Here is a 21685-nt window from a genome sequence, read left to right on the forward strand (position 1 = left end):
AAATCAAAAAATCAAGAGGGAGTCTGATCCAAAGCAGAAATGGTTGAGCTGCAGTGAGTAAAATATACAATTTCAGCGTATGGAGAACTATCATGGAGGGCGATACAATGGAAAGTTGTGTTCTGAAGAACGGCTTCTTTACCATGTGTAAGCATAGTCAAAGGGATTGTAAAGGGGCAGAGGTTATGTAGTAAGAACATCATTATGAGAATGATGTTAGTAACATGTATACAACATCCAGGCTGTTCGCCTAGCTGAAAAACATAAAGCAAATTGGAAAAACTGGAAAGACAAAAAAGCGCAAATAGGGTATCTGGTAAACAGGTGGTGTGAATTGTTAAAGGTAGCTCACCAGATAGGGTTGTGCCAGTCACAACTCCTATAAAGGCATATGAGGGCTGCTGTAGGACCACCAAGAATATCTGTTGCAGTAAATGTGGAATAAGGTGGTTTGGTCCTGATGAAGAGGTTTGAAAATCTTGAAACGCGTTGACATAATAAACCGCATTCATGCTTCACCTTCATGTGTGATCACATATCTGAACTATTGGGCAGCACAGATTTTGAAACCACCGTATTCCACATTTACTGTAGCTGAAAAATATGTGTTAGGCTATGTGCCCACGATGCAGAAATGCTCAGGATTTTTCCTGAGCGTTTCTGCATCTCCCTGGCAGAAAAAAAACGCATGCGGATTGTACATGCGGATTGTACATGCAGATTGTACATGCGGATTGTACATGCGGATTGTACATGCGGATTTTACATGCAGATTGTACATGCGGATTGTACATGCGGATTGTACATGCGTTTTCCTGCCAGGGACATGTGGAAATGGAGCGTTTACCCACTGACATTTCCGCATGCGGATTGACAAGCGCTTTCCAAGCAATTAGCATCACTTGGAAAGTGCTTGTGACAACTAGGTCACACTATATAAATCTATGCAAACTGCATGGATTTATATAGTGTGACCCGAGAGAATGGTAAAAATAAAAAATAAATATATACTTACCCTCCGATGGCCCCCGGTGTCTTGTTTCGCTCGGTCCCAGCAGCAGTGGATTGAAAGACCTGCCGACGTCAGCGTCGCGTGACCCGTCACATGACTGTGACGTCAGCGCAGGTCCTTCAATCCACTGCAAAGTGCCGGGAAGCAAGTAGGAGCGCAGCGCAGGCCGCCGGAAGGTAAATATACATTTATTTTTTATTTTATTCTTTTTTTACAGATTTTTTTATGGTACCTGGGTGTGGATGAGACTCTCCTCTCCTCCCGGGTACCATCCACACATTAGAACGCGCCAATTACGCATCTACATATACAGTGATGCGTAATCCATGCGGTCTAATGCAAGTCAATGGCGGCGAAGACGCAGCACTTCCGCAAAATAATTGGTAGTGCTGCGGATTTTTCCGCAATGATAATCCGCAGCGGAAATTTCTGCAGCATGTGCACAGCACATGCGGATTATCATTGGGGAACATGGCAGACCTTCTACCATGCATTTTTAATGCATTTCCGCAGCTGCAAAAACGCTGCAGAAACGCATTAAAAACGCATCGTGGGCACACAGCCTTAGGCCTCATTCAGATGTCAATGATTTCTCTCGTACACATAAACGGCCCCTGTTTCATCAGTGGTTTTGATCAGACTGTCATCAGAGTTTGGGCAGTGTCAGCTTTAACCATCCGAGTTTGGTCAGAGTTTCCTCTGTTTTTCTCAGATGAAGAAAAAAATTCTGAAGGTTTCACGACCCTCTCCTCTTAATTAGTCTGTGAAAACCTGACACAACACGGATTGATTCGTATTGACAAGATTGATCCGAGAATCAGATAAAGATGGGACATGTCTCCTTGATTTTGTGCAGACCACTCATATCAAAAAATTCAGCGAAAAAAAGAACAAAAATTAATAAAAGACATCACTGTAAAAGAAAAAATAGCAGCCATACTTGCAATACCATATTCAGACACAAATGCACATCTGCCCGCCTGATATAATAGTAGGGGTGTTGGTATTAGACTGTTATGCAGACAAAGGTGCATCTCACATAATGGTGTGAGTGGCACCCTATGCAAGCCTGTGTGCAATTAGAATACTAGACAGTGTTTGGTGGTTAGTAAGTGGTTGTTTTATCAGTATTCTGCACCAGTGCTGCCCCTGCCTTTATCATGGAGGACTTGCTGCATCCTGTGGTGCATTTATGTCTGGACATGGTATTGCAAGAATGGCTGCTTTTTTTTCTTTTTCAGTCATGTTTGTGCAGACGACCCAGTCAACAAAAATACAGCGACATGCGAAGAGACAAACAGGAATAAAATTTAAACAAGAAAAATTGACATCTGAATGAGCCCTATATGTGATTTGATTATGGCCACATAAGCAGAAAAAAATGTTACATCTGGCCATTAAAATGTGAAAATGTTCAAAGCACTTTCATCGTAGCAACTGGTGGCTTGCTGCTGACCAAAAATCTGCATACAATTTGTAATGTTCAAAAACTGATACTATATGTCATTTATAATGCAACCTGAAGTTTACCTATAACTACAGTGGGGAAAATAAGTATTTGATACACTGCTGATTTTGCAAGTTTTCCCACCTACAAAGAATGGAGAGGTCTGTAATTTTTATCGTAGGTACACTTCAACCGTGAGAGACAGAATCTAAAAAAATGATTTTTACATAATTAATTAGTATTTTATTGCATGAAATAAGTATTTGATACAATAGAAAAACAAAACTTCATATTTAGTACAGAAACCTTTGTGTGCAATTACAGAGGTCAGACATTTCCTGTAGTTCTTGACCAATTTTGCATACACTGCAGCAGGGATTTTGGCCCACTCCTCCATACAGATCTTCTCTAGATCTTTCAGGTTTCTGGGCTCTCGCTGGGCAACATTGAGCTCCAGCCAAAGATTTTCTATTAGGTTCAGGTCTGGAGACTGGCTAGGCCACTCCAGGACCTTGAAATGCTTCTTAAAGGGCCACTCCTTAGTTGCCCTGGCCATGTATTTCAGGTCATTGTCATGCTGGAAGACCCAGCCACAACCCATTTTCAATGCTCTTACTAAGGGAAGGAGATTGTTGGCCAAAATTTTGCGATACATGACCCCATACATCTTCCCTTCAATACTGTGCAGTCGTCCTGTCCCTTTTGCAGAAAATCACCCTCAAAGTATGTTGTTTCCCCTACCATGCTTCACAGTTGGGACGGTGTTCTTGGGGTTGTACTCATCCTTCTTCTTCCTCCAAACACGGCGAGTGGAGTTCATACCAAAAAATTCTATTTTGGTCTCATCTGGCCACATGACCTTCTCCCATGCCTCCTTTGGATCATCCAGATGGTCATTGGTGAACTTCAAAAGGGCATGGACATGTCCTGGAGTGAGCAGGGGGACCTTGGTTGCCCTGCAGGATTTTAATCCATGAGGGCTTAGTGTGTTACTAATGGTAATTTTTGAGGCTGTGGTCCCAGCTCGCTTCAGGTCATTGACGGGGTCCTCCCATGTAATCCTGGGCTGATTCCTGACGTTTCTCAGAATCATCCTTATCCCGTGAGGCGAAATCTTGCATGCAGCCAAAGAACAAGGAAGATTGACAGTTATCTTGTGTTTCTTCCATTTTCTAATAATAGCGCCAATAGTTGTTGCCTTCTCAACAAGCTGCTTGCCTATTGTCCTGTAGCCTATCCCAGCCTTGTGCAGGTCTACAATTTTCTGCTTGGTGTCTTTAGACAGCTCTTTGGCCATGGTGGAGAGGTTGGAGTGTGATTGACTGAGTGTGTGGACAGGTGTCTTTTATACATGTAACGAGTTCAAACAGGTGCGATTAATACAGGTAACGAGTGCAGAGTAGGAGGGCTTTTTAAAGAAAAATTAACAGGTTTGTGAGAGTCAGAATTCTTGCTGGTTAATAGGTGATCAAATACTTATTTCATGCAATAAAATGCAATGTATTTATTTAAAAATCATATGATGTGCTTTTCTGGTTATTATTTTTCGATTCTGTCGCTCATAGTTGAAATGTACCTATGATAAAAATGACAGAACTCGCCATTCTTTGTAGGTGGGAAGACTTGCAAACAGTTTTGGGATTTATCTTCTCACTTTGCTGTTTCATGTAATATGCCCATTTCATAGCCTGTGAACATAGTTGTCTTCCCTGAAAAAGATTCTCTATTCTCCAAATTTGAAACATTTTTTAGAATATAATATCAGTTTCCCCCATAACCCAAATGGTGATCTGGTGTTCAGGCTGACACATTTTAACAATATTTCTTCTAAATTAACTGGAGCTCGGCTTAGAGAATCACAATGTAAATATTGATGTCAATAGAAAACATGCATTTATCGAGACAGGGTGACAAACGGAGTACAAGGCTTTGAAAGGAAAATTCACTTACGGATCTGCCCTGTACAATTACCAAGAGATTCTTCCATTTTTCTTTTAGCCCAGTTGGGATCCGTCTTTTTTGTCAGCCAGGCACAGAATAATAATGAACACTGCCTGGTATTTTGCTAACCTTTTATTATATTTAGAGAATAAGAAAAGATCTTTCATTTTAAATTACAGCAATGCCCAATACAGACAGGCAGTCATTATGTATGGGAAAGAATATGCTTGATGTAATCATGACTACACTGGACACTACAATCCACAATATTGCTCTGACTGAATGTATTGAGGAGCTCATATGGATTCAAAAATCACATGATACATGATTATGATTCTTAATTTTTTCTTTTATACGATGAATATGGTTCTGTACACTATATTAGTACATAACAAGGGGGGTACAAAAAGTGGGAAATATTGATATACAGTGGTGCTCAAAAGTTGACATACCCCGGCAGAATTTCTCCTTTCTTGGTCTTGTTTCAGAGAATATGAATGATAACAAAAAAACTTTTTCTCCACTCATGGTTATTGGTTGGGTGAAGCCATTTATTGTCAAACTACTGTGTTTTCTCTTTTTAAATATTACTGACAACCAAAAACATCCAAATGACCCTGATCAAAAGTTCACATACCCCAGTTCTTAATACCGTGTATTGCCCCCTCTAACATCAATGACAGCTTGAAGTCTTTTGTGGTAGTTGTGGATGAGGTTCTGTATTTTCTCAGATGGTAAAGCTGCCCATTCTTCTTGGCAAAAAGCCTCCAGTTCCTGTAAATTCCTGGGCTATCTAGCATGAACTGCATGCCTGAGATCTCCCCAGAGTGGCCCAATGATATTGAGGTCAGGAGACTGAGATGGCCACTCCAGAACCTTCACTTTGTTCTGCTGTAGCCAATGACAGGTCAACTTGGCCTTGTGTTTTGGATCATTGTCATGTTGGAATGTCCAAGTACGTCCCATGCGCAGCTTCCGGGCTGATGAGTGCAAATTTGCCTCCAGAATTTGCTGATAATGTGCTGTATTCATCTTTCCTTCAACTTTTACCAAGTTTTCTGTGCCTTTGTAGCTCACACATCCCCAAACCATCAGCAATCCACCTCTGTGCTTTACTGTAGGAATGGTGTTCCTTTCACCATAGGCCTTGTTGACCTCTCTCCAAATGTAACGTTTATGGTTGTGGCCAAAAAGTAAAATTTTGGTCTCATCACTCCAAATTACCTTGCTCCAGAAGTTTTGAGGCTTGTCTCTGTGCTGTTTGGCATATTGTAGGCAAGATACTTAGTGGCATTTGCGCAGTAATGGCTTTGTTTTGGCGACTCGACCATGCAGCCCATTTTTCTTCAAGTGCCTTATTATTGTGCATCTTGAAACAGCCACACTGCTAGTTTTCAGAGAGTCCTGAATTTCAACTATTATTTGCGGGTTTTTCTTTGCATCCCGAATAATTTTCCTGGCAGTTGTGGCCAAAATTTTTGTTGGTCTACCTGACCGTGGTTTGGTTTTTACAAAGCCCCTGATTATCCATTTGTTAATCACAGTTTGAACGCTGATAACTGGCATTATGAATTCCTTAGATATTTTTTTGTATCCCTTTCCTGTGTTATACAGTTCAACTACCTTTTCCTGTAGATTCGCTGACAATTCTTTTGCTTTCCCCATGACTCACAATCCAACGTCAGTGGCTGGATGAAAGATGCAAGAGTCTGTCTGGACCCCAGAAACTCACTCAGCTTTTATGCACACACACTGCTTACAAGCAAATAGGTCACAGGTGAGGATGTTACCTTTAAGCCGCGTGCGTTTCTGCAGCGGCAATTCCGCCGCGGAAATGCGTAAAAAACGCTTGGTAGAAGGTCTGCAATGGTCCCCAATGATAATCCACATGTGCTGTGCACATGCTGCGAAAATTTCCGCTGTAAATTATCATTGCAGAAAAATCCACAGCATGTCCATTAATTTTGTGGAAATGCGGTGTAATTGCCGCCATTGACTTGCATTGAATCGCATAATATCGGCATGAGTACATGTACACATGCGGATATTAAGTAATTCAATGCGCGGATGGTACCCGAGTCTGGAGAAGAGGAGACTCTCCTCCAGACCCGGGTACCATAGTACCTGTAGTTAACATTATACTCACCTTCTGGTAGCCCCTGGTCTCTTGTACGGTGCGTCCGGTGTCTTCGGCGGCTCGCGGTGGTGCAAAAGGACCTTCCATGATGTCATTTAATCATGTGACAGGTCACGCGACCGCTGACGTCGGCAGTCGAGTGACCTGTCACATGACTAAATGACGTCATGGAAGGTCCTTTTGCATCACCGCGAGCCGTCGAAGACACTGGAGAAGGAGACCGGGGGCCATCGGAAGGTGAGTATAATGTTTTTTTTTTATTTTTCACCATTTTATTCTTTTTTTTACTATTGATGCTGCATTTGCAGCATCGTAACTTGGTCACACTATATAAATCCATGTCGGTTGCATGGATTTATATAGTGTGACCAAGTTGTCAAGCACTTTTCCAAGTGATGCTAAAATCGCTTGGAAAAGCACTTTACAACCCGCATGCGGAAATGCATGCAAGAACGCTTGACAAACGCTTCTACCTGGCAGGAAAAACGCATGTAAAATCCCCACGCATTTTTCCTGCCAGGGAGATGCAGAAAAAATCCGGAGGTTTTCTGCTTCGTGGGCACTTAGCCTTAGTAGCCATTCAAACCCATTTGTGACAAATTATGTGCATGTTATGAGGCCAAAATCACCAGAGTATGTGATCAGGGTCATTTGGATGTTTTTAGTTATTTAAAAAGAGAAAACACAGTAGTTTGACAATAAATGGCTTCACCCAACCAATAACCATGAGTGGAGAAAAAGTTTTTTTTGTTATCATTCATATTCTCTGAAACAAGGCCAAGAAAGGAAAAATTCTGCCGGGGTATGTAAACTTTTGAGCACAACTGTATGTGCATATACCACATCAGATATGACACCACTTTATTACTGGTGGGGGTTCAACCTCTGATATCGACTACTGATTCTAAGATTGAAGGGGATGCAGTGCTGGACTCCTTGAAGGGAACCTATCACTCGGATTTTTCCCATATAAACTAAATACTACACCATTAAGTTGTCTTTAGTATAACTCCAGCAACCGGCTCATAAGTACCAGCTCCCCCATATAGATATACTCGTATATTTAAAATACCATATACTAACTTGCAGGATCCAGGTCGATGGGTGTCGCTGGTCTGCGCTCAGCGCCTCGTCTGTCCCCTTAATTGCCAGCCTTGGTTGACGTGGTTCATGTCTACTACTTTATCCAGAGAGTCTGTTCAATCTGCACAGTATAGAACGGGGCTGCGCAGGTGAAACAGACCCTGTGGATGACATAAGAGGCGTCAGCCACATTACTCAAGGCAGGAGGGCTGGCAATTGCAGGGACAGAGGAGGCGCTGTGCACAGACCTCTGACACCCATTGGATTGGACTACGCTTATTAGCATGCAGCATTGGAGGATTACGAAAGGTGTAAGACGCGTGTATAAAGACTATATGAGTAAGTATAAATCACTCAATGCCAAAAAGGTCACAACATTTTGTGCAATGCAAATTTGCAAATTTTTGTCTTTTTGCCTGACATTTTTCTAAAAAAACCTACGAGCAACATGGAGTGTAGTCAACATCCAGGACAAATTTAATATAATATACACCAGAAAACGGACATAAATTTAGTCAGAAATCTGAGCCATACACATTCTCAGTATGAAAACCCCACTAATTTAAATCTAATTCACATTAGTGTACACCATTGGAGAAATAGTATATTTCAGGAAAAGCAAAAGAAGGGAATAGAATGTGAATACAAATATCCTTTATTATTTGATATTAAAAGTATAATATTTGTGTAAAAGTTAAAACAGGTAAGTTTTTTGCACTATGTACTGGCAATATCCGCACATGGCATAATAGGAGTTATTGTATGGGCGGTTATAATATTCCACTAAGTCCTCACAAAAGGTGGCAGATAAATTACGGCCTGCCCCTAGGGACAGTAGCCAATATCCCCTTTAAATTATATTGATTGACTATCACATTATATATAATGACACACAGAAGGTATCATTTTCATAAGTTCACTATAATAGGTAAATGAAACTTGTAGTTATGAGCTGGATTAGATTTCTTATATTTCAGGGAAAGGCAAAGAAGAAAATAGAATATGAATAATAAAATTATCATTTATTATTTGATTTCAAAACCATAATATTTGTGAAAATAGGTATGTTTTTGCGGTTATAGGAAATTTCGCCCCCAGCAATTTGCCCCCAGCAGTTCACCCCCATCTGTTCACCCCCAGGTACATTTCGCCCCCGCACATTTCGCCCCTATCATTTCGCCCCCAGGAAGATTCATCCCCAGGAAGATTCGCCCCCGGACGGGGGCGAACTGGGGGCAATATGTGCGGGGGTGAGATGTGCGGGGGCAAAACATCCTAGGGGCCAAATGCTGGGGACGAAATGTGCGGGGGCGAAATGTACCCGGGGGCGAATTGCTGGGGGCGAACTGCTGGGGGAGAAACATCCAATTCCCGTTTTTGCACTATGTCCTGGCAATTCTTGCAGTTTGCAGTGATGTTTGCACTTTGCATTACACTTGTGGATTTGTTGACTGTCCCTGACATTAGAGTGTTAGTCAAGTATCCCTGTGTATTTCCCTAACTGTATATCCGGACAGGATAGACCTAACGCGCATTTCGCCAGTGTTACTGGCTTCTTCTAGGGGCGGAGTCTTCCGGTCACACAGTTCCATGATTGACAGGTGTGATAGCCATTGGGCAACCCTCCAATAAGACAATGTTACAATACACATGGTCTCTGATTACAGCTGAGAAAAAAAATCATACATTGTGACAGTTCATACAAAGGAAAGGAATAGATTGTTCTACGCTGAAAGATAGTGTAATAATTGGTAGCGCTTTTGATTATACTAGGAGATATTCCTCATGGTGGTTAAAGCATATTGTATTATTTCAAAGAGGTAATAATTCACTTTATAGTGATTTTACTAGGCTGATATCTACATAAAATAACCTTTGGTAAGGGAATCAATTATAACCCATTAAAGGGAATCTGTCACCCCTTGGGACCTATCAGACCACCAATATGGACATACAGGTGATAGAAATGTGATCTATACTTATCTGTATGTCCCATATTAGCGGTCTTGTGGCTGTGAAATTGCTTTTTATAAAATCCTTTTTCCTAGGCTTGGTGTCCGGGGGATGCCAAGATATGCCCGCCTATATGCTTAATTTAAATCTCCCCCCCTCCCCTGCCCTACTCTGCACATCACAGGGCCCTGTGACATGCAGTCTAGGGCTGCACATCCCGCGCATGCGTAATGTGCCTATAGCGTAAGGCGCATTTTTTTTTCACCCTGCCCTATTTTACTGATCTGCTCTAGTGCGCAGGCGCTGGGAGTCACTGTGACTTCTGCTCCAGTGACCTCCGGGGTGCACAACAATGAGGTTTGGTCTTCACTTCCTCCTGGCATCCTGCTATCCGGGAGGAAGTGGGGACCAAATCTTCTTGTTGTACACGCCGGAGGTCACTGGAGCGGAAGTCACAGAGACTCTTGGCGCCTGCGCACTAGAGCAGATCAGTGAAATAGGGCAGGGTGAAAAAAAAAATGTGTCTTACGCTATCGGCGCATTACGAATGTGCTGCTCTCGCTGCACGTCACAGGGCCCTGTGACGTGCAGGGGAGGAGGGAATATTTAAATTAAGCATATAGGCGGGCATTTCTTGGCGTTCCCCGGACACCAAGCCTAGGAATAAGGATTTTATAAAAAGCAATTTCACAGCCACAAGACCGCTAATATGGGGCATACAGGTAAGTATAGCTTAACATTTCTGTACCCTGCATGCCCATATTAGCGGTCTGGTAGGTTCCAGGGGGTGACAGATTCCCTTTAAATTAGTCACCATGTTAAAGTCATACATTTTTTTTTGTTTACAATAGTTTTTGTATTTTGTCAATATATATACAGGGATTCATGACTAACACTCTAATGTCAGGGACAGTCCTCAAATCCGCAAGTGTAATCAACATTGCGTAGCACTGTGCAAACATCACTACAAACTGCAGGAATTGCCAGGACATAGTGCAAAAACATACTTATTTTCACAAATATTATGGTTTTGATATCAAATAATAAAAGCTAATTTTATTATTCACATTCTATTTTGTTCTTTGCCTTTCCCTGAAATCTAAGAAATCTAAGCCAGTTTATAACTACAAGTTTAATCTACCTACATAACAATCTTAATGGCACACTTTAGCAGTATTTATTTTGAAATGACTAAAATACTTCAACATGTCTCTTATTTTCCAGTATTGCTGACTACAATTATGTGGCTAACATATTAATACCAATGGAATGATATTTGAGATTCACAGCAAAGGAAAATATTAAATCCATCTTTATTATGGTAAGAAGATACAAGTAAGCATTATATAGTTATATAGGTGCATAGCAGTTAGGTTATATACACTATGCCCACTAAATTCCACCTTTCCTTGTTCAACCCACAAAGTTGCAGTTAATCATGACAAAAGAATATAAATAAACAGGCCTTTAAAAAGTCTACTTCCTAACCTCAATCTTCCCGGAACATATACCATCTACATAAATCTACATACACTGTATGTCAGCACACTGCGACTAATGAATATATGAATTCTAATATTACTACACAAGTAAAAAATGTAAGGTTCTTAGTTAACATTTTTTGTTAAAAAATGAAAAAGCCATCCGACCATGACAAGGTGTAACTTAATTTTGGATGGTCCCTAACTCTAATGACTCACCTCTTAATGTGTCCAAACAGACCTCACGTGATCTGGGAGAGAGATGGGCTATAATAGCCAAGCCTGGATCCTGTCTTTACCCCAGGTTCCATGAGGTCTGTGTCGACAGATTGAGAGGTGAGTCATTAGAGTTACAGACCATCCAAACTTAAGGTACACCTTGTCGTTGTTGGATGGCTTTTTCATTTCCTTAACAGAATTCTTTTAACTAAATACCATACGTTTTTAATGTGCACCTGTGCATTAACTTTATACTAAAAGTGTGTGAGCTCTTTTTTTTTGTATAAATGCCATTTACATGTCTCTCTTTAGAATAAAACCAGTTTAAGCATTATTACTCAATGCTCCCTTTCATCATAAGCTCAAATACAATAACGAGCAAAAGGGTAACAATGTTTTGAACTATTGACTTTCAGCCTCCATATCTCACCATCCACTACTGCTTCGAACGTGAGACTACCATCGTTTTATGGACAATCATCTTGGCTATCTCATACATAAATTTGACTTGCAACTATTTAGCATTTGATTAGTTATGCAGATTCTTATCACGTCATTGCATTGTTACTGTTTTGATCCTGGTGGTGGACAAATCTTTTCTTCCTGTATACTACAAAATACATATGTTCTCACATTACATTCCCTAATAGCTCAGTGTGTTATTAGGTTGATTCCAAAGCGAAAGGTCACTGGTTCGAGGAGAAGCCATGAAGATTTCCCAAGAAAAGAGAAACAGCATCATGCAGCTCATCAATAGTGGTCTCATACGAAATGAAGTCCGTCCATCCAGTCAAAAGCCAAAAAGTGGTCGTCCAGGGAAAATATTGGCGTCAACAAGTCAGCTGATCACAAGGTCTATCAGTTCTAGTTCTACAAACACGGAAGTGTTTGTCTCGTATGCTTTGTAATAGTGAGATCACAGATGTTAATGCAAGCACTGTGCGGCGCACGTTACAAAAGTCTGGAATGGTGGCTCGAAAGATGGCGAAGAAGCCTCGACTGCAATACTGTCATAAGAAGCGTCGGCTCAAGTTTGCAAGAAAAGAGGTGTTACGCTACTGGTGTTTACTGCTGGAATACAGTGGCCGGAGGAGCACGAGCAAGAAAAGGCAGGCAGTAGAAGAAAGTTCTCACAAGTAGGAGTTGTAGCAACAATCCGTAGATAAGTAGGAACAGTCTGGGTAATATAGTTCTCAGAATAAAGAGCTGGAGACTGGAATCAACAGCTAGACAATAATAAACGTATTCACAATAAATATAGCTAAAAAAAATGTCTTTATTAAAAATACTTACAAAAAATCTTTTAATATAAAAAGGTACAGTGAACAAACACTTAAAGCGACAATAACAGCAGGAGGAGATGTAATATTTTATATATACAGTACAGACCAAAAGTTTGGACACACCTTCTCATTTAAAGATTTTTCTGTATTTTCATGACTTTGAAAATTGTACATTCACACTGAAGGCATCAAAACTATGAATTAACACATGTGGAATTATATACTTAACAAAAAAGTGTGAAACAACTGAAAATATGTCTTATATTCTAGGTTCTTCACAGTAGCCACCTTTTGCTTTGATGACTGCTTTGCACACTCTTGGCATTCTCTTGATGAGCTTCAAGAGGTAGCCTTCATCAGGGGGCGTGGCATCAGACCAGCAGGAGGCACATTAAATACAAATGTGGGCCAATGAAAAACCGCCATGTTTAGAGGCGTATTTCTGGTCATATAGGGCACATGTAACACCTAATAAGCCCATCCGCCCCTTCCCCAGTCGCATGATTAAAAGGGGGCAGGCCGGGTGACACGAGAGAGAAACCGACCTGGTGACTGAACACATGATCGGGATCCGGGCACGTGACCCAGTCCAGGCTTGGATAAAGATGCGATGAGGACAAAGGACCTGCAGGTTAAAGATGCACATCCGCACAGACCAGAGAACGCTAAATGATTGGAACATGAGGGAAATAATAAAAGAGAGCGGTTTTAACAATGGCAAAGGGCTTATTTATGAATGATTAATAATCAATGGGCACAATCATAGAGTCATGATTAAGGTAATATATGTATATATTATATATATTGTATATATTATCTTAATCGTAACTATATGATTGTGCCCCCTGACGAAGGCTATACGCCGAAACACGTGTTGGGACCTGGCACCATTCCAGCAGGAGGAGATGACTACGGGTATATTCATGATTCTATAGTTATTTTCCTCTTATGGCAGTCTCTTATGTATCTTTATACAGTGATCATCTGGTGCAAATTATATTTATTCTAGCTTTACCTGCATCCCCTATGATTTTGTGTAATTTCATACAGTTGCCATTGTAAGTGTGTATTTTTTTGATATATATAAAACATTACATCTCCTGCTGTTATTGTCGCCTTAAGTGTTTGCTCACTGTGCCTTTTTATATAAAAAGATTTTCAGCAAGTATTTTCAATAAAGATTTTTTTTAGCTGTATTTATTGTGAATAGGTTTATTATTGTCAAATAATTATATAGCCAAACTATATATATAGGTAGTTTAGTGCCTTAACACTTTTTTGCAGCAATTCAAGTAGAACAATTTACTGTTGGCTGAAAATGGGTTATAAAAAGTTAGACACAATACTCAAGCAATGAGTGAGAGATCCATCCAGCTTTAAGTAGGCCCAAACAGTAAACAAGATGGATTCTACAGTTTCAGAATCTGCCATCTTGGTAAAGGACAATTGCAGGACACAACAGCAGCCTTTAGTGGTAAGAGGTGAAATTGCAAGATAATATCAACGATAGCAGTCACTAGTGGTCAAACTGTTGAAGGACAACAGGAATCCTGACATTACTTCTCCCTTCTAACAGTGGTCTCTGGACGATGCTTGACTTGGTTTATGTGGGTATTTTTGGTGAAATTCTTTAAGCAGCTGAGGAGCATTGATATTTTTTACATGTTCCCAGGAGTTATCTTCAGGGTTATACCCTTGCCACTTTATTAAGTATTGCTACTTGTTTTGAATATTCGGCAGTCTAGGACCTTTTTAACTGTGTAATGTTGTTGTCCATCCTCTTCAATAGGATCAGGAGGAAGTAGACGATACCCTGGAAAAGGATTTGTAATAAATGGCTTTAATAAGGAGATATGGAACACTGGATGTATCTTCAATGTTCTGGACAGTTGAAGGTGAAAAGCTACTGAGTTAACTTGTCCAGTGATTTTGAAAGGATCAATACATTTTTGGCCCACTTTTGATGAGGGAATATGGAGTTTCAAATTCTTGGTGGAAAGCCATACTTCATCACATACTTGGAAAAGGTCAGCGAGATTTATCCGCTGCATCCTTATATTTCACCTGGGCAATTCTTAAAGTATCTTTTAGCATTTTCAGATTCTGTTGCAGGGATTGTATTCTGTCAGTGTCAGCAGGAGTAAGCGTTTCTCTGGGAAAATTAGGAAGAGTACTTGGATGGTAACCCAAATTTGCGAAGAATGGTGTTTGTTTGGTTGAAGCATTTTGAGAATTGTTGTATGAAACTTCTGCCATAGGAAGCAAATCAGCCCAGTCATCCTGAAGATGACAAATGTAGCATCTGAGATATTGCTCTAAGGTTTGGTTTGTGCGTTGTCTGACTATTATTAGGGATGGAATGCAGAAGATAAGCTGACATCAATGTCCAATACTGCACAAAAATTCTTCCAGAATCTCTATGTAAATTGTGTTCCACGATCAGAGACTACTTCATATGGAACGCCATGAAGACGAAACGTATGCTGAATTACAAGATTAGCAGTCTCTTTAGCAGAAGGCAAACCAGTGCACGAGACAAAATGTGCGGCTTTGGTGAGTTTGTCCACCACTACTAGAATGCAACTCTTCAACAATAAAGTCCATAGATATTGAGCCCCCAAGGACGAGATGGAATTTTCAGAGGCTTCAATAATCCCTTTCGTGATGTGCGGGGAGTTTTGTACATGGCACAGTTGCTACCGGAAGATACATATTTTTTAACATCTTTTTGGCAACTGGGTCATCAAAAGAAGCGACACAGAAATTCTTGTGTTTTTTGAATTTGTGTCCTGCTAACTTGGAGTCATGGATCAGTTTTAATACTTTTATTCTCATAGTTTCTGGAACATGCAGGTGCATCTCACTAAATTAGAATATCATCAAAAAGATAATTTATTTCAGTTCTTCAATACAAAAAGTGAAACTCATATTATATAGAGTCATTACTATTTCAAGTGTTTATTTCTGTTAATGTTGATGATTATGGCTTACAGTCAATGAAATAAACACTTGAAATAGATCACTCTGTTTGTAGTGACTCTATATAACATATGAGTTTCACTTTTTGTATATTGAAGAACTGAAATTAACTTTTTGATGTTATTCTAATTGAGTAAGATGCACCTGTATATACTATGATTGTGAGTTCATACTTTATTTTGAAAGGTAAGAGATATACAGTATCATCTGGTGGATGCGGAAGATCCTGTTTCGTATGCTTCCCGTACATCGTCCTGCAAATCTTTGTTATGGATCACCCACAGGAACTTGGACTCAGGCAGAATAGTTGGTGGTGGTGCTTCTGTAGAAGAATCTTTGGAGAACATCCTAGATAAAGCATCAACAATAAAGGAATGTTGAGGATTGGGATGAATCACTATAGGAGCTGTGGTAAACTTTGTCTTGAGGCAAGAAAAATAATCTTGTGCTTGAGGAGACCAAACAAATGATTTGCCTTTCTTTGTTAATTTAGTAATTGGAGCAATTATACCTGAAAAATTCTTGATGAAACGTCTGTAAAAATTGACAAAGCCCACAAATCTTTGGACTTCTTTCACATTTTTTTGGCATTGGCCACTCAGTGTTAGCATGAATCTTGCTAGAGTCCATTTGAAATCCTTGAGTAGAGATTATATAGCCCAAGCACTGGATCTCTGTTTGATGGAACTCACATTCTCCAGCTTAACATAGAGATGGTGGGTTCTTTAACGATCTAGCACAGTTTTCACATGATTCTGACGTTCTTCTGCAGAATTAGAAAATATTAGTATATCATTCAGATAAATGACTGCAAATTGGTTTAGTAAGTCTCTGAAAATGTCATTAATGAAATGCTGAAACGTTGCAGGGGCATTGCAAAGTCCAAACGACATGGCTAGGTACTCATAGTGTCCATAACGTCATCTAAATGCCATTTTTCATTCATCACCTGGTCTAATACGAAACAAGTTATATGCCCCTCGAAGATCTAGTTTCGTGAACAACTCTGCATGACGAACTCTGTTCCACAACTCAGAGATCAAAGGCAGAGGGTAACGATTCTTTACAGTAATTTTATTCAATTCTCTGTAATCAATGCAGTGTCTCAAGAAACCATCTTTCTTTTTGAAAAAAAAATATAGGCGCACCTGCTGGTGATGAAGATGGACGAACAAACCCTTCAGTTAAATTTTCACCAATGTATTCCTTGAGTGTTTTTAATTCCTGCTCTGCAAGTGGGTAAATGCTTCCAAAGGGTATTGCTGCTCCAGGCAAGAGATCAATTGGACAATCATATGGCTGATGAGGAGGGAGTTTATCGGCATTTTTCTTGTCACGTACATCAGCAAATTCCTTATATATAGATGGTAGTTTAGAAGATTGTTCAGGATCCTTTACAACTTCTTCATTTGGCGAAGCCTGTGGGGAGTGGACAGCAGATGGAAATTAAAATTCTTTGGTTTCCCAATTGACTGTGGGGTTTTGAATCTGTATCCATGGCAACCCCAGGATTATTGGAAAATGTGAAGATGAGATTAGTAAGAAGGATAAGACCTCACGGTGATTAGGTTCCATAACTACAGTGAAGGAAATAATTATTTGACCCCTTGCTGTTTTTGTAAGTTTCCCACTGACAAAGACATGAACAGTCTATTATTGTAAGGGTAGGTTAATTTTCACTTCTAGAGATAGAATATCCCCCAAAAAATCAAGAAAATCCCATTGTATAAATTAGATAAATTTATTTGCATTTTGCAGTGAGAAATAAGTATTTGATCCCCTACAAACCATTATGAGTTCTGGCTCCTGCAGACCAGTTAGACGCTCCTAATCAACTTGTTGCCTGCATTAAAGACAGCTGTCTTACATAGTCACCTGTATAAAAGACTTCTGTCCACAGACTCAGTTAATCAGTCAGACTCTAACCTCTACAACATGGGCAAGACCGCAGAGCTTTCTAAGGATGTCAGGGACAAGATCATAGACCTGCACAAAGCTGGAAAGGGCTGTCTGAAATTTGCCAATGAACATCTGGATGATTCTGTGAGTTACTGGGAGAAGGTGCTGTGGTCAGATGAGACAAAAACTGAGCTCTTTGGCATTAACTCAACTCGCCGTGTTTGGAGGAAGAGAAATGCTGCCTATGACCCAAAGAACACCATCCCCACTGTCAAGCATGCAGATGGAAACATTATGTTTTGGGAGTGTATCTCTGCTAAGGGCACAGGACTACTTCACCGCATCAATGGGAGAATGGATGGAGCCATGTACCGTAAAATCCTGAGTGACAACCTCCTTCTCTCCGCCAGGACATTAAAAATGAGTCGTGGCTGGGTCTTCCAGCAAGACAATGACCCAAAACATACAACCAAGGCAACAAAGGAGTGGCTCAAAAAGAAGCACATTAAGGTCATGGAGTGGCCTAGCCAGTCTCCAGACCTTAATCCCATAGAAAACTTATGGAGGGAGTTGAAGCTCCGAGTTGCCAAGCAACAGCCTCAAAATCTGAATGATTTAGAGATAGAGATAATCAGCAAAGTGCAACGGACCAAAATTCCTCCTGACATGTGCGCAACCCTTATCACCAACTACAAAAAACGTCTGACTGCTGCGCTTGCCAACAAGGGTTTTGCCACCAAGTATTAAGTGTTGCTTGCCAGAGGAATCAAATACTTATTTCTCACTGCAAAATGCAAATAAATTTACCTAATTTATACAAAGTGATTTTCTTGATTTTTTTTTAAATATTCTATCTCTCAATGTTAAAATTAACCTACCCTTAAAATTATAGACTGTTCATGTCTTTGTTTCCATAATCATACATGAAAGTCTGTTTTGAATTTTTATCCCATGTTCCTTTGCGAAAGAGATGTCCATAAAATTTCTGTTTGCTCTTGAATCAACCACGGCAGATGTGGAAATCCATTGAGAATCAACTTCAAACTTGAAAGGAATGAAGCAATGAGAGTTCTTGCTTTCTTTTTTAATGTTGGGTACAATAGAGGAAATTGAATGGATGATGGCATTTACTGGAGGTACTGGTTCAGACAAGACTGATTCTTCATCGGAAAAGTTGTATTCCGCTGCCACCGCCACTGTTTTACGTAGTCGAGAGGGACAATTGATGAGAAAGTGGTCAGACTTGCCATAATAAAAACACTGATTTTCCCAAAGTCTCCATTCTCTTCTCTCAGCACTTTCATGTTTTAATAGGCTATCAACCTGCATGGGTCTCTGGGACTGGGGGTTGAAGCAGGTGGATAACGGTTACTGTTCTGGGACCAATTTGAATTCCACTTTTCCAAACTTCTCTCTGATAATTGGGTGTCTATTCAAATAAAAGGGGGAATAAAGTCATCAAAATTTGTGGGCACATCGGCCCGGGCTAGCTAATCTTTGAGTGCGCTGGAGAGTCCGTTCTTAAAAAATGATAATTTGCAGCATTTTTAAATTCAGTATCAATCACCCCCCGTCTAAATTCTGTGGCATACTCTGCAACAGAGTGCTTACACTAAGATAGAGCCATCAGCGTAGCTGAAGCTATTGCACAACGAATAGGGTCATCAATCACCTGTGTCATGGCTGCTAGGAAGGCCTCCAGATCATTAAGTCAATCATCATAAGTTTCAATAAGGGAGCTGGCCCAGACTAAAGCTTTATGTGTCAGTAGCATAATGATACACAACACTTTTGATCTGTCAGTATGGAAGTGACCAGGGTGTGTACCAAAGTACAATCTGCACTGGTAGATGAATCCACGAAATTTGTCACGGTCTCCACCAAACCTGAAAGGTGGGAGTGGAGGGGTGGGTGGAGGGTCTGGAGCTATATGTTGATTTTGTAAATGAACGATCTGCTCAGACTGCTGTGCAATCTTATTGCTTAGATCTTGTACAATATTCTGTAGATCCTGTGTAGGTTGTCCAAAAATGTGAACGTTATGAGATGCCTGAGTTTCAAATGCTGTGTATTTCGTTTTTAGTGCTTGCATGTCTGCATAGATGTTGGTAAGCAAACAGTTCATCTTAGTTACACGCACCTCCAATTTTTCTCCCTCGGCGACTTCCATGATGATGGCTTGAGCATCCTGCTACGCTACTGGCATAGCACTGCTGGAATCCAGTGGTCGGAGGAGCACGAGCAAGAAACGGCAGGCAGTACAAGAAAGTTCTTGAAAGTAGCTGTAGGAGTTGTAGCAACAATCCGTAGAGAAGTAGGAACAGTCTAGGTAAGAAAGTTCTCAGACTAAGGAGCTGGAGACTGAGCTAGACTAAACAGCTAGACACAATACTCAAGCAATGAGTGAGAGATCCATCCAGCTTTAAGTAGGCCCAAACAGGAAACAAGATGGATTCCACAGTTTCAGAATCTGCTATCTTGGTAAAGGGCAATTGCAGGACAAAACAGCAGCCTCCAGTGGTAAGAGGTGAAATTACAGCATAATATTAAGGTGAACAATAGCAGCCACTAGTGGTCAAACTGTAGAAGGACAACAGGAATTCTGACAAGTGGACAGTAGAAGATTGGAAAAGGGTAAATTGAAGCGATAAGAAGAAAGTCAATAGACTAGGCTCTGATGGGTGAAAATCTGTCTGGAAGAAACAACGGAAAAAGAGACTAACGGATGGAGAAATTGAAGTAACTGTCAAGTTCGGTGAAGAAAGCCTGATGATCTGGGGTTGTTTCACAGCCAAAGGCGTTGGATACTTGACCAGGATCGATGGCGGTCTCAATGCTGAGCTGTATGTCAGTATCCTAAAAGACAAGTTATTTCGTACACTTGAGTACTATTGGTATGAAATGGACGACATAGTGTTCAAGCAGGACAATGACCCGAAGCATATGTCGAGATTGGCAAAGAAATGGTTCAATGACAATGAAGTAGAGGTGCTGGATTGGCCTCCACAGTCCCCAGACCTCAACCTAATTGAACACTTGTGGGTAGAGTTGAAGAAAAAACTGTAAACATACCCAAATGAGTTGAGCAGTATGCACCAATTTTGGAAACATGTAGAAGAGACCTGGGATCAGATTTCAGTTGAGACATGCTTGAATCTGACCGAGAGCATGCCCAGAAGGACTCAGGCAGCGTTCAAAGCCAAAGCTAGATTTATACAAAATACTGACAATATAATAAAAATTTAATTTTTAGGAGCAAAACAGTAACAATACAGTGTCATGACGTGAATCTGCATAACTAATCATAAGCTAAATAGTTGCAAGTCAGATAGATAAGATAATTGTCTATAAAATTATGGTAGTCTCACGTTCAAAGCAGTAGTGGATGCTGAGATATGGAGCCTGAAAGTCAAAAGTTCAAAACACTGTTACCCTTTTGCTCGTCACTGTATTTTGAGTGCAAGTGCCTATTCTCATCTTGCCTTTACTTTCCATGTCTATGACCTATAAACTGTTTCCCTACAGCTTTCTCCCTATTGTAAAATACGGTCAAACAATTGAAAGAAACACAATGAACCTGCTGTTCCTGTTTCTTCCATAAGGCAGTTACAATTATGGCAATACTGGCACAGGAGACTAGCTTAAAAATGTTATCTTCATTATTAAGTCCGTGTCTCATCATACATTATCCCATCTGTCCCCGACAAATGCTGCTGCCAAGGTGCTTCTGCCATCAAATGAACCTATTTATGGTGGAGCTGCCAAGTAATGCAAAGACTGTGAAAGTCTGTCCTCAAAATACTCATGTTGACTGAAGTGGCCTTACCCGAATTCCCTGAAGAGGTCCTACTCTTTACATCTTTACATTTCCTATGCCTCCTTCTTTGTATAAACACTGTATTATCTGCCACCTCTTACAAGCTGCCAAATAGATTATTCTGCGTAAATGGAAGTCTACTGATTTGACTTGGCGAAATGGGAAGAACCAGACAATGAAGAAACTAATTTCACAAACCCAGGAGAAATCCAACCAGTGTATGAAGACTTGATCGGCTATCTTTCCACACAACCTCCACATATTGTACTATGACAAATTAAGACAGCCTCAACTGCCTCCTCTCAACTACAGTAAATGCTTGCTTTTTATCATTTCCAATTATTCTTACTTTAAAACCGCCAACCTGTCAGTATACTTCATTCTTGCTATGATTAAAAGTCAGGAAAACTTCCAGTATCCCTATCCCATCGCAT

The 21685-nt window shown here is 40.4% G+C and overlaps 1 protein-coding gene across 1 annotated transcript in view; it reads right to left on the reverse strand.

Annotated features, from left to right (window-relative positions):
* The window catches only part of SCAF8 (SR-related CTD associated factor 8), a 438319-nt gene that overhangs the window by 146906 nt on the left and 269728 nt on the right, over positions 1 to 21685 (reverse strand). The gene's annotated exons all lie outside the window — the stretch shown is intronic.

This window comes from Phyllobates terribilis, unplaced genomic scaffold, assembly GCF_046119375.1.
Source record: "Phyllobates terribilis strain yellow unplaced genomic scaffold, ASM4611937v1 Scaffold_3__8_contigs__length_932513732, whole genome shotgun sequence".
NCBI lineage: Eukaryota > Metazoa > Chordata > Amphibia > Anura > Dendrobatidae > Phyllobates > Phyllobates terribilis.